General features: G+C 33.7%; 1 protein-coding gene across 1 annotated transcript in view; it reads right to left on the bottom strand.

The window, feature by feature from the left end:
* Window positions 1-11,498, bottom strand: part of LOC109392331 (adhesion G protein-coupled receptor L3-like) — a gene marked incomplete at its 3' end in the record, with an annotated part of 442,732 nt that overhangs the window by 96,773 nt on the left and 334,461 nt on the right. The window lies entirely within an intron of this gene.

The following is an 11,498-nucleotide window of genomic DNA, read 5'->3' as shown; positions in this document are numbered from 1 at the left end:
CAGTGGAAGATGACATTATAACATAATAATAATATTAATAAAATAATCTTTAAAAACATTAGCCAATAGATTATTCAAACAGATTAAAGATAATAGTCTGGAAATGAATAAGGAAGATAGTATGATAAGCTATTTAGGGTGATATGACAATGATAATTGCTAACATTTATCGAGTGCTTTCCACGTGCTAGTGCTTAAAAAGCATTTTATTTTATTTCACACTCTAAACAATAACAGCTTGAAAATATTGTCATCCCATTTAAAACACCACAAAACTGCAGCTTAGCCAAAAATGATAAGAATGGGAGGCATGAACTAGAAAGGCATATAGGTGAGAGATAAGATGCAAAGATTCTCCTTGTGTGTCACACAGACAGAGAAAACAAAGGAAAGGGACTGCTCTCGGGAAATACATAAGAGGATATGAGAATATCGCACTACTAATTCACAATCTAGGGTTCATGCGTTATCATCCCTTTACAGAAATGAAGTCTAATTCGTGAATATGAAATGTTAAGTTAAATATTCATCTGTTGTGTCTGCAAAGGTTTAGTTTTTTTTAAAATAGCAAAAAAACATAACAGCATACTATTACTATTTTGAGAATTTTATGAATTATTTTTTATATTATACCAGAAAAATTATATTAAGATTTTCCCTGTATGAAAATCTAGTGCATTAAAATAGAAAACCACTACTTTAATTTTAAAATGTGGCATTCATTCTCAAATGTAGTCATTATACTTTTATAGCTATATATAAATAATTTTCTTTATTGCAAATCAACAAATTTAAAGTTTATTGTTATAGTGAAACCAAGAAAATCTGTAGTCATGCAGATTTTAACAGAAGAAACATACAGGAAATTCAATGAAGGATAAATATAAGTTTTAAATAAACATTGATGTCATAGGTTAAGACTAAACAAAATTCAATTTTGAAGGAAAGGAAAGGAGTTGCTAAACAGTGAATAAATGCTCTACTGCATGGCATACACCATTCAGAAATACACAGCAGTACATACTCATGTTCTTTTCCTCCCCCCCCCCCACGCAATTCACTGGAAAGGATAAAGAGCTTTCAGTGGCCTATAATTTTTTGTTTTGTTTTACACTTAAGGGAAGTAATACTAAGACATTTCTTTCTAATTCAGCAGCATAAATCTTCTACAGAAGAGAGAGACCTTGTATTAACCACTTCGGTAATACCTTCAACATTGAAAAACATATACAACAATGTTTATAAATCCTTTATCCACAAGCTTGAAAACAGCGTGTGTGTGTGTGTGTGTGTGTGTGTGTGTGTGTGTGTACACATATACATCCATACTCATATTCATATTTATATACTGGCCCAATCAATGTTGAATTGTTAGTGTCTATGTAATCCACCTGAGATTAGAATAATAAACCTAACTATAAAAAAGTGGACCAAATCTGTATATCCACATTGTTACATCTTCTAAGCTGTTTTCTATCACCTGTTTTTGGAAGATAAAAGTTAACATTCATATTCCAATAGAATGTCTTTTTTAAGAATAAGTTTGTAAGTTGAATATGCTGCTTGCTAAATGAAATGCTTATTCTTTATTTTATTCCAAGTGAAACTTTTACTGGCAATATTTTCAAACAAGTGTTCATTAAGAAGTTGACTAACAATAAATACTAAAGGTAAATCCCTATTCAGTGATATTGATAAATGGAAAAATGTATTAATCAACCAAATCTCCCAACCTATGAAAGTCCAGATATTTGCCAAATACTCAAAATGTGGAATAGGAAGCATAGCTAGCTATTTTTTTTAAATAAACACTGTGATAATTTTCTCTCCAAAGCAGAAAAACACAGAATGACAAAAACCTAGCTAAAATGAATCTATAAATCCTATGTAAAGAAAAAAAATACAACAACAACCACCAAAAAACCCCAATACATATTAGATAATTCTGGACACTAGTGAGGATCTTTTGAGTGAAAGTGAAATCTGTTGGGCTTGTTCAGAAATTATCTCTCAACTGTCCACAACTTTGAGGTGAAGCCATGAGAAGTACTCTAAATGAATAAATTTTTATCTTCTCTCTAACAATAAAAACAACAAAAATATTCTGAAAGGTAGAAAAGCAGCTCACATGCTTAAGTTTCTAAAGCTGTATAAACTGACTTTGAAAATCACACTAAAATGAAAATCACAAGAAACAGTTTATAAAAGCTATACAAAGGATTATTTATATATGTAGTAAAACAGTCATGAAATGAAATAGAACACGCAGAGCACTCTATTCTATTTATTCATAACAGCCACAAAATATACTACTGAGGATAGTCAAACATACTTTTTCCACCTACAAAAAAATTTAATACAAAGTATTTATATAATACATTTTCATGACCACATACCATGTGTCTTGAAATCAAAATTCCAAACATCCACCTCAATGTTTCCTCAAGTCATTAAACAAATAAAGTGTGAAAGAAAAACTAATGTTCAAAGTTGTGGTTGAGAAACAGATATTCTGAAATGCCTAAATAATCAATATCAGTCCTTTATATTAGTGATTAACTGCATTTATTTGTTCAACAAATATAACGTGAGCACTAGGGTAGTGAGAATTCAATGGTTAATAAAGCAGACTCATGCATGACCTCATGGAATTTACAATATAAATAGGGGCAGGGGATAAACATTAAAAACAATTAAATAGAGAAATAATTAAATAACTCCAAATTAACCATAAGGACTATGATAGAAAAACATAACCAAACAAAACATGGTACTATGAGAGAAGATAACACAGTTTCGCCAGTTGCCAGTTGGAACAACATGTCTGCCTCTGATTTACCCCAGAAAGTTCTGAGTGCCCACAATGATTTTAACAACAGTATTTCTAAAATTACTAAACCACCAAGTTTAAAACCTCATAATGTTCTATATTATTAAAAATGAATTATCGCATTATGTCTTGCTAAAACTCTTAGTAGAAGAAGATGAAAATGTATTATTACAAACAGACATTTACTTGAATCAAAAAACTGTTGAAGGGGAGAGAAGAAAGCATAATTACACTCACAAATGGATTTCAGTGATTCATACCAAGATAGGATAAATAAAGAGATAAACTACATTATTTTGCCCATTTTGATCAAATCACATCGCTTTACAAGAACACTTAAACAGATACGATAAAAACACAAAGCTGACGTTTGTAAAAAAAAACAAAAAAACAAAAAATACTATTCAGATCTTTTATTTAACTGGCATAGAATATATAATAAATTTTCCTGAGACAGCAACTATAAAAAGATGCATGCAATCTATAGTAAGTAATATAGGGGAGCCTTCTAATATTAATAATTAAATATATACTAAGGTAGTCTCATATGAATTTGCCCATCTATTTCTAAACAGTTTACATGAGCAAAGATAGTTTGCAGATTTTAATAGGTCTCCAAGTTATCATTTCAGGATTACAAAGTAAAATGAAAGTTGTTTTTAATGAAAGAATCCTTTTAATGCCTAGAAATTTAGCTTGCTCCAAGAAACAAATTCATCATTAGAAATACATAAATCCAAAACTATTTCCTAAACTGATATATCTTCCTGTCAACCATATTGGATTCATTGAATTAAACTTTAATTATATCCTGATCATTTATTTTCATATTTATTTATCGCTTGGAGTTCCTCTAGTATTTCCAAGATCCTTGTTTAATCTTGACTACTGTTGCTATATTTCCATATTCTCTAAACAGAATTCTCTTAGTATATGAAGAAGTTGTTGGTTTTGTTTGTTTGTTTTACCTTCTTCACTGAATTTATACATTGAGTTTAGAGGCACTTTGCCAACTTTATTTAAAAAACTAAAATTTCAACCTAATCATTAAAATTCTAAAGTTATACACTGATATTATGAATGATGATGATGTACATATACCATATTGCATTTATTCCATTTACTTATGCTCACTTTTACAATACACACAAGGTGTCACAAATGACACACACACACGCACATGCACACACAGGATTGCTTTATAAAAATATGCATTTTTAGGGCTGGCCGAGGGGCTCAGTTGGTTAAGAGCTCGCTCAAGAGTTTGAGCTCTGAGTAACAGCGGTTCGAGTTCTGGCCTGAGCTGAGCAGCCGCTGAGCTGCCTGGCTCAGCTAAAAAAAAAAAAAAAAAAATGCATTTTTATTTATTGTTCTAGCATTGCTGATGTTGTAGGTCTGAAGAATCCATACTCTTTCTCTTGGTTTGATGTGAGGTATGGTCTCAAGGTGATTGGTTACAAATAAATGCCCTAGCCATAAAATAAAGTTGAGTGACAGAGGCCAGTTGATTTGAGAATTGTACATAAACTGTTTTAAAAAAAATCGTATGCATTTTTCAATGTTCTTCATTTTTGTTGTTTATACATTTATGTGGCTACATTCCACCCCCCAAACCCCCCACCCCACCCCACCCACACATACCCACACACACACACACACACACGAACTTTGAAGAAAGAGAGATCAGTGGCTATTAGAAAACAAAATCAAGTATGTATTATTCTATAATATATGTGTAATGCCTTATTTTTTACAGCTAAAATGCTTTCTCTGGTTACCTTTTCCATTTAATACATATATATATATATTTTTCTTTTTTTCAATTTTAATTGAACAGCCTCTTTGTCCAAAGTCTCTACAAAGAAGAGATTCTAGTTCATAAATTGATGGGAAAACATGAATCATTCACTTCCTATTTCACAGAAACATAATTTAATATTACATGAATATCAATTTAGAAAAAAAAAACTATTATACTATGACTATAAGGGATTTCACTCAGACTTCAGAAATGGCTTGAGAATTTGGTACAAAAAAACCTGAAGTCTTGGCAAAAGATGATTCTTTACATAAAAATGCTTGGGGATTCAAAGTGCCAAAAGCATTTCTTTATTTGGGTGGTCTTAAAGATGAGGTCAGATCACAGAATGGACATTAAAAACACATGGAACTTTCACATCTGTAATAATTACAAATCTCTTCAGTATTAATTTAGCTTGACAAATTAATGCAGCTTTATTTATCGGCAAAGAGACTGTAATATAAGTGAGGTTTTATTAATCACAAGTTCTGGTATATTATTTAACTTGTATTTTCAGATACAACATTGCCATAAATACCACTAGTCACATAGTTTAAACTACCTAAGGATTGGGAAATGTACTTTTTAACATATATATTAGGAAAAGTAAATGATCACATGTAGTGTCTTAGATAATTCATACGGTCTCGTAAATTACTCTTTTAAACACACACACACACACACACACACACTCATTTAAAACTGCATTTATTTTTTCTCACATTCCAACATTTGGGGAAATTAAGGATTTTCACTTCTAAGTCTAAGAACTGACTGAGCTATAAATTGGTTCACAGTACAAAATACAAGGACACGAGAAGCTGAATGAACTATAGCTTTCACTGAGGCAAAAAATAACACAAACAAGAATAACTGCACAGATAGGATTTACTGAGTTAACATTTCTTCTGTATTTGTGGCTCCCTGACCAGTTTCTGTCGGGAAACTAACTTTAGACCCACTGGAATAATATTTGCACTTTAAAAAAAGTGATGAAGTGCATGATTATAGTGCTCTATATAGTTTATGGGCTTGTTTACCATAACACTAAATCTATTAGAGCAAGTTTTGCCAAGAAAAAGGATTTAAAACAAGCCAAAAGAATTTTTTAAAACACTCTAACAAATATTATTAAAATCTTCAAAAATACTCACAGTTCATTTGGGAAAAATCATCTGATGAGAGTCTCTTATTATTTGTAAGTTAATACAATTTATTTATCTAGCTACTCAACCATTCATTCAACAAACAGCTGTTGAGTTTTATTTTATGCCAAGAAATAAGCTTTATTCTCTGGGAGATGAATCTAAATGTACTGAATATAAATGTTATGGTTCCTATCCAAAAGCTATTTGTTCATGAGCAACCCTCTCAAATTTTTTAAGTACCAGTTTTCTTCTGTATTAATGAGGACAAATAATTTGTACCTCCTTCACAGGAATTAAATCACTTCTTAAGCATATAATAAGTACTCAATCAAAGCAATATATCTATTGGGTTGCCGGAAAAGTCATGATGTATTTTTTCTATGTCTTTCATTGCAAAAATGCGTCATGACTTTTCCGACAACCCAATAGTGTGTTTTGAAACTGTTATAAGTGAATATAGGAAATATATAAACAAAATCATTCCAGTACAGGGAATGGTATAAAAAAAGGCATAGAGAGCCATCTGGGGGCCCTAAGTACACACAGGATTCCAATAAAAAAGCTACCTGCCTCCATGCTGCCCCAAACCTCCACACACCTGATTTGAGCCCTCTAATTGCCTTAATGTCTGTTAGTGTAGTATCTTATGGTTGCAGTCTCTGCTTAAATATAAATCCCTTTAGATCTTATGCTTTTTTGTTTGTTTTTCAGATTATATCTTGTGTCCTTTTCTGTGTCTTCACTACTGAAAGATGTTTTTTTGAGATAACCTTGACTTCAGGGTCAGTTTAATCAAACTTCCCCCATAATCCTGAGCTACAGCACTCCAGTCTCAGTCATTTCCACCCTCATTCACTTCTCCACTTGGTTTAAATTGGAATAAACACAGAGGTAAGAAAACATAGGTTTAGTCAGGAAATGGCAAGTAGTATAGTTTTGCTGTTACTGCTAGGATAAGGAATAATACAAGTGACCAGTGAAACTATAGGTTAGGTTATGTTAAAAAGAGCACTGGGTTTGTTTTTTATTTCATTCAATAAATAATCATTGAGTTCCTACACAGAGTCCAAAGAGCTGGTGGTGCACAGCAGTAAACAGGGTGAAAAAAAAATCTATCCTCATGGAGCTTAATTTGCGATTGAGGGAGACAAAATGAATCACAAACGAATAATGGTGTGTCCATTAGTTGTGTTATAGCCAAAACATTAGAGACTATAACGTAAGTTCCTGACAGTAAGTTTTTTTTTTTTATTATAAGTGCCTGACATTAAACTTTTGATTGCCCAGGCATCCGTTTCAAAAGACATCCATCTTGAATAAATGGATGTCTATATGATATCTAAATATATGACACAGCTACTAACAAAACAACCAAATAAGGAAATAGGCCACCCCCACCCATGAAGTTCCTTTTCAGAAAGCCCTGGGGTAACCTGGGTAACTAACTACTTGAGTGACCCTGTTTCTCCCTTCCTGAGCCCTAATTCCCACCCTAATGCTTTAAATTAACCAATAAAGAGTGAACCCATGAAAACCTAGACACACTGCCCTCAGATCCTAATAAGGGCAGAGTCCCCGTCCACACTTTTTGGCTCTACCCAGAGACTTCCTGTGTGGCCCTGGAGTGTGCTGGGAGCCCTCAAGGACCTATGAGTAATAAATCTTTTTCTTCCGAGTTCCCTGACGGTTTCTTCTGAAGTGCATCTCAAGATCATAAAAAGAACCACAAGGGCTTTTGTAGCTACAGCATTGGCCCTGGTGGCAGAAATGTCTCTGGGGACTCCCTACAAGTAATTCAAGCCTTGGCGAGTGCCTCAGGTATTCCTAGCTTTCTATAAGGAGGTATTTCCAAGATGATGCATCGATATCTTTGAATCGGGAGTCCTGATTTGGTTATAACTGCACATTAGGAAGAATGATCTGCCTGAAATGAACAAGATCAATTTGAGAGAATTAACGGGGGAGATGGGAGAAAGAATAACAAGATGATAATTGTAATCACCCGTGTGAGAGGAAATGAAAATGTTAGTGAAAAAAATAGAGACTGCAGCTCTAAGAGACTTCTGGAAATTAGTCCAAATTTTGTTAACTCTCATGATGTAGGAAAGGATGGTATTAAAGTTAATAGGGAAGGCTGTATTAGTAGCAGAAAAAAGAAAAGTAGGGGTATTCAAGTTGGTGTGGAGGGAGACAAACACAAATTTACTTTTAGGTAGGCCTTTACATTCAAAACAGCTCAATAACGATTTAGCCTTTAAATCTCAAGCGCACATATAAATCAGTCCTGGGAGAATATGAATGGCAGTCATCTGAATTACAAACGATATATAAAGTCTATGAGTTAAAGAAGACTGCCAACAAAACTTGTATAGAAATGTTTTCAGCGGCAATATTCATAACAGCCAAAAATGGAAACAACCCAAGTATCCATCAACTGATGAATGAATAAATAAAATGTGGTATATTCATTCAATGGAATATCTTTCAACTATTAAAAGAAATGAAGTTGGGGAAAAAATGTTTTAAAACTTGATACATGTGGTTGCTTCACATCATTGGCAATGCCATACAAGCATACAATTTAAAATGGTTAATTTCATGCTATTGGGTTGTCAGAAAAGTCATGACGCATGTTTGCAACAGATGGCACTAGTTCATTGTCGAAGTACTAGAGTCATTCGCATCTATGCTATTGCTATGTCATTTGACAGCTGACAGTTTTAGCTTCATTCTAAAAAAAAAATTGAGAAATTTGGTTGAGTTTTGAAGATTTTACAACAAATTTAAGACGGAAGACCAAACTGTGCATTTTTGCCATATTTTACTGTTTTACTTCCATAAAAAGAACGCAGGTCAAGCTTGTGAAAAGTTGCATAAAGTTTATGGGGACAAAGCTCTACAAGTATGTCACTGCCAATGATGGTACACGAAATTCCATGCTGCTGATTTTGATCTCAGCAACGCTCCTCAGTCAGGGAGGCCCACCAAGGTTGATGATGACAAAATAAAGGCAGTGATCGAGTCAAACCCACATTACGCCACAGGAGAGATTGCAGAAACATTGAACATCCATCATTCAAGCATTCGCGACCACCTGAAGAAGCTGGGATACGTAAGCAAGCTCGATATTTGGGTTCCACATGAACTCAAAGAAGTTCATTCGAGGGTGTATAAACATTTGCAATATGCTCATTAAAAGTGAGGAAAACAATCCATTTTTGAAGCGACTAATAACTGGTGATAAGAAGTGGATTGTTTACAACAATGTGATGCATGAATGGTCTTGGTCCCGACGTGATGATTCACCTCAAACAACATCAAAAGCAGACATTCATCAGAGGAAGGTTATGCGCTCAGTGTGGTGGGATTTTAAAGGTGTCATGTTTTTCAAGCTCCTACCAAGGAACCAAATAATCAATTCAAATGTGTACAGTCGGCAATTGGACAGTTTGAATGAATCATCCAGAAACATCCAGACCTTGTTAACTGTAAAGGAGCTGTGTTCCATCGCAACAATGGGAGACCACACACAAGTTTGATCATCCATTAAAAATTACTGGAACTTGGATGGGATGTGTTGCCATCCCATCTCACCTGACCTTGTGCCATCAGATTTCCACTTGTTTCACTCTCTTCAAAATTCCTTGCATGGTATAACATTCAATTCAGATGAGGCTGTAAATTAGCACCTTATTCAGTTTTTCGTAAATAAAGGCAGGTCTTTCTATGAATGAGGAATTATGAAGCTCACTGAAAGATGGCAAAAGCTTATCGAACAAAACAGGCACTATATCATTGATTGATCTTTCTTCTTTACATAAATAAATGACCTTTGAAAAACAGAGACAAAATGTGTCATGACTTTTCCAACAACCCAATAAATGACTTTCACCCCAGTAGAAAAATTAAAATAAAATAAAAAATTGAAGTACTGATATATGCTATAACTTATTTGAACCTTGACAACATTATGCAAAGTAAAAGAAGTCAGTTACAAAATACAATAGATTATTCTTAATTATATGAAATATTCAGATAAACAGAAAGTACATTAATGGTTATCCAGTGCTTGGGAGGAGTTTGAAGAAAAACAATGAGTGACTGCCATTAGGTACAGTGTTTCTTTTGGGGATGATGATAAAATTCTAAATTCTATATTCTGGTGATGGTTGCACAATTCTGTGAATATACCAAAACCACTGAATTGTATAGTTTAGGAGGACAAATTTTATGGCATGTGAACTGTGTCTAAATAAAGCTATTATTATTTTTGTAAATGCCAAGGAAGACAATCTGGACAAAGATGTTTTTCTGAAACTTCATTGACCATGACCCCAAAATAAGAAGTACATTTTTATCTTTAACCTAATACAAAACTCATACACAAACACACACACACACACAATGGAATCAAAAGTCTCTCCAACCAACACTAATGCTCACTCTCTGAGGTTCACTCTATTCTATTCTGACTCATTAAAATAACTCTAATCTCTATCTGTTAAAGTGATTTTGTAACTCCATCATCAGTCATAATCCATAGATTGACAAAGGTATTCTAGAGAAGAAAGTATAACTGAGGATTATCTCAAGGATTAGATTGATTTGGGGGGAAGGGGTAAAATTAGAGAAAGGAAACATGAAAGAAAAAAACAGGGGGGAGGGTTAAAGAAGCACGAGAAGATCCATGATACTGCTTTACAGAATCAAATGGAATTAAGGGAAACATGAAGGAACTAGCAGTCAGCCTCAGATCATGCAGAATTTTCAATGGCAATGAAGATTGAAAAAGACCGTTAATGTTAGTGCTATAGACTGAATGTTTGTGCTCCCCAGCCCATAAATCCATAAATTGAAACTTAATCCCCAATGTGATAGTATTTGTAAGTAGGGCCTTTGGGAGGTGATTAGGCTATCACAGCCAAGCCCTTGTGAATGGAATTAGTGCCCATATAAAAAAGACCTCAAAGAGATTCCTTCCCACTTGGATCTGGTGAGAAGATAGCAAAAAGATGGCCATCTATGAACCAGTAAATAGGCTCTCATCAGACAATGAATCTGCCAGCATCCTGATCTTGGACTTTCCAGCCTCCAGCACTGTCAGAAATAAATTTCTATGGCTTGTAAGTCACCTAGTTCATAGTATATCTGTCATAGCACACCAAAGACACTTAGTTAATGCCTTTGCTTTAATGTGTTACAGTGGGACTAATATAGGCTAAGAGAACTTTTTGTTTCAGGATTCTGACTTAATCACCTGTATTCTGACTTAATCACCATGACATAATTTCTCAATTCCTCAGTCTCAACTATGAGTGTAAGCATTTCATGACACCTTTCTTCTACTGCTTCCATTTATGAAGACTTGGTTCTACAGCACAGTGGGAAAGAAGGGAAACATGAATTTGGATCCACTAAAGAAAAATAATAAATTTAGTTACAAATTATTAGTATGACTTGAAGAAAAAGTATCAGAAGAGAACAACTTGATGGGTAGTATGGTGTATAGACTTTTAGAAATTATCATTATTTCATTTTGTCTGTTTGCCTGTTTGAGCATGTCTTGCTGGAGAAGCCTTAAAAATGTTTATCGATGTTTGGTGTGGGGCCATGCAAAAAGATTAAAAATGAAAGCAAATAAGATTATATACTGATAGAGAAGGAAGCTTTCAGATAAAGAGAGATAATACACTAATAATATAACTGGTTAGCTTAGAAG

This window comes from Hipposideros armiger, unplaced genomic scaffold (assembly GCF_001890085.2).
Source record: "Hipposideros armiger isolate ML-2016 unplaced genomic scaffold, ASM189008v1 scaffold_325, whole genome shotgun sequence".
Lineage (NCBI taxonomy): Eukaryota > Metazoa > Chordata > Mammalia > Chiroptera > Hipposideridae > Hipposideros > Hipposideros armiger.
This window is presented reverse-complemented; position numbering and strand designations above follow the sequence as displayed.